Below are 3629 nucleotides of genomic sequence, written 5' to 3'. Positions count from 1 at the left end.
AAAAAAAAAAAAACACAGAAAAAATGATAACAATCAACCCATATCTATTGATAATTATGTTGTTGTTAAGTGCTGTCGGCTCTGACACATAGCGACCCTGTATAGGGTGTCTGAGGAGAGGTTGGTGAGCTTGAACTGCCAACCCTGAGGTTTAAACTGACTTTGCAGCCCAGCGCATTAACCCACAGTGCCACAACAGGACTCCATTGATAATTATATGGAATGTAAATGCATTAAATGTACCAGTCAAGAGATATAAGGAACAGAATGGATAAGAAAACAGGATCCTTCAATATGCTATCTACAAAAGATACACCAAAAAGATGGAGACAGCCTAAATGCCCATCAATAGAAGAATGGTTAAACAAACTTTGGTACATACCTACAATGGAATACTACAAAATGTTGAAAAATAATGATGAATCTGTGGAACACCTCACAACATGGATGAACCTGGAAGACATTATGTTGAGTGAAATTAGTCAATCACAAAAAGACAAATATTGTATGAGACCAATGTTGTAAAAAGCTAAAAAAAACAACCAAGGTTTTCTTGATGGAAGAAACGACCTCTGATGGCTAGAGGGTGGGGAGGGAAATTATTCACGGGCTAGAGCATAGACAAGGCAAGCCAGAGGGAGGTTAACAGAGGAAAAATAAAGATGAAAGGGAGGAAGACAATAGTTAAATACAATAGTTTAAGTAAATAGAGGGAAATGCTGTTAACTGTTGCTACATGGAGGGGATCACCCTATGTAATAAGCAATATTTGTTGAATGTAAAACTGATTTACAAAAAAAAAAGACAAAAAAAAAAACTGATTTGTAAACCTTCTCTCAATCCACAATAAAAGGTTTTTTTTAAAAAAGAGAGAAAGGCCCAGAAATTTGCTCTCCAGAATAGAAATGCTAAAGCGAATGGAAAAAACAAGGAAGTAAAAGAGCTGAACAGAAATGTCAAAGGGCAGCTGGAGAAGCCAGTCAAGTATTATAATGAAATGTGCATTGACCTGGAGTAAGAAAACTGAAAATGAAGAACACGCTCAGCATTTCTCAAACTGAAAGAACAGAAGGAAAAAAAAATAATAAAATTCAAGCCTCAACTTGAAATATTGAAGGAATCTATAGGCAAAATAGTCAGCAATGCAAAAAGCATCAAAAGAAGATGGAAGGAATACATGGAGTCATGTACCAAAAAGAAATGCTGATGTTGAACCATTTCAAGAGGTAGTATATGATCAAGAGCCAATGGTACTGAAGAAAGAAGTCCAAGGTGCACTGAAGGCATTGGCAAAGAACAAGGCACCACGATATGATGGAATGCAAATTGAAATATTTCACCAAACTGATGCAGCACTCATCTATGCCAAGAAAATTTGGAAGACAGCTACCTGACCAGCCAATTGGAGAAGATCCGTATTTGTGCCCATTCCAAAGAGAGATGAAACCAGTGGAACGTGGAAATCATCAAACAGTATCAATAATATCACATGCAAGTAAAATCATGCTGAAGATAATTTTTTTAATGGCTGCAACAGTACATCAACAGGGAACTGCCAGAAACTCAAGCCAGATTAAGAAGAGGATGTGGAACAAGGGATATCATTGCTAATGTCCGATGGATTGTGACTGAAAAGCAGAGAATACTAGAAAGATGTCTACCAATGCTTTGTTAACTATGTTACCTATCCTTGGAGAAGGACATCATGCTTGGTAAAGTGGTAGTTGGTGGTGGTTGTGTGCCAGTGTCGGTTCCGACTCATAGCAACCCTGTAATAGGGTTTCCGAGGCTGTGAATCATTTTTGTTGTGTTAAGTGCCGTTGAGTCGATTCCGACCCATAGCAACCCTGTATAGGGTTTCCAAGGAGCAGCTGGTGAGCTTGAACCACCGACCTTGCAGTTCAAATGACTTTGCAGTCAATCTTTACAGGAGCAGAAAGCCTCATTTTTCTCCTGCTGAGCAGCTGGTAAATTCAAACTGTTAACCTTGCGGTTATAATTACCAGGACTCCTTTGGTAAAGGGAAGGCTCAGCTAAAAAGAGGAAGACCCTCAACAGGATGCATTGGCCCAGTGGCAACAGGAATACGCTCAAGGCTAACAACAATTGTAAGGGTGGCGCAGCATTTAGTTCTGTTGTGCAGAGGGTCAGTATGAGCTGGAACTGACTCAATGACATTTAACAAACAACAACAAAGAATCCAACCCCTGCCATGGAATTAATTATTCTGAATCTTTATGGAAGTTGAAAGCCTCATCTTTCTTTGGCAGAGTGACTGATGGGTTTGAACTGCTAACGTTGCAGTTAGCAGTCCAATGCTTATCCTACAGCACCACCAGAGCTCCCCCCTGCCCCACCCCCGCCAAAAAAAAGCCCAGCAAAAAACGAAATAGAACAGCACAGAGGCAAATGCAGAGAACCAACACCAACGGGTAGATCCATCAGAGATTAGATGACAATCAGACGATACACAGAAACATAATTGTCCTTCCTATTTGTTGGAGAATTCTAATTGTGCCTACAACAACCTTGCAAATGCTATTATTCTCATTTTACTAATGTTTAAACTGATTCAGAGAAGTCTCACAAATAGCTCAAAGGTTTAAACTTTTGACTCTTACCCATACAAATAAATAGCACCTCTCCCCCACCTCGCAAGGAGCCCTGGTAGCGTAGTGAATTATGGCCTGGGCTGCTAACCGCAAGATCAGCAGTTCAAATCTACCAGTCGCTCCTCAGGAGAAAGATGAGGCTTTCTGTTTCCATAAAGATTTACAGACTAGAGGGTCATTATGAGTCAAAACTGACTCAGTGACACAAAACAACCACAACCACCAGGGGCCCTGGAGAAGTGAGAATGGGAGTTACTACTGAGCAGTTACTATGTTTGCTTGAGACGAGAAACTTTTGGAAATGGATAATGGTGAACATAATTAATGTCACTGAATTGTCCACTTAAAAATGGTTAAAATGGCAAACTTTTTGTTAATATCTATTCTACCACAATACATTGCTTAAAAATATAGTCTGGGAAAAGGTTCAATCCATTAATTTAAAAAATAAGGAATAAGAAATATTAAATATATTTGATACACAAAATGTCAGTAGATTTTAATATCATAAATGGCATTTACATCTTTTTGTACTTGACATGGTTGTAACTTTACACTTGTTTATGGGATAATTTGATTATGGCCGGTCTCCACCAAACCATGGCATATGGTCCGTATGTATTTGATGAAGAAATGTATGAATATATTTGATGAAGAAATAATCATAGCTAGAAGGGAAGTCAAAGGCATGTTGATTAATTTAGCCTTTGATTTAGGCAGGAGCAGAAATGCAAGTGGTGTTTTACACAGAAACACTTAAGATGCGGAAGGAAGTTATTTTTTAGTTCGGAGGATGATGAATTTGTTTGTTCTGGACTTAGTAATTTGAGGTCAAGGGCAGGGCTGATCTAAGCAAAGCAGATGCAGTTGCTAAGCAGTTGTTTACAGGCTAGTGGAAGTCAAGAAATTTTATCAATTCTCAAAATAAATTGCTCTTGCTGTTAAGTGCCTTCAGCTCAGTTCTGACTCATAGCATCTCTGTACAGGGCTTCTGAGGAGCAGCTGGTGAGTTTGAAC

Source organism: Chrysochloris asiatica, unplaced genomic scaffold, assembly GCF_000296735.1.
Source record: "Chrysochloris asiatica unplaced genomic scaffold, ChrAsi1.0 scaffold00051, whole genome shotgun sequence".
Taxonomy (NCBI): Eukaryota; Metazoa; Chordata; class Mammalia; order Afrosoricida; family Chrysochloridae; genus Chrysochloris; species Chrysochloris asiatica.
This window is presented reverse-complemented; position numbering follows the sequence as displayed.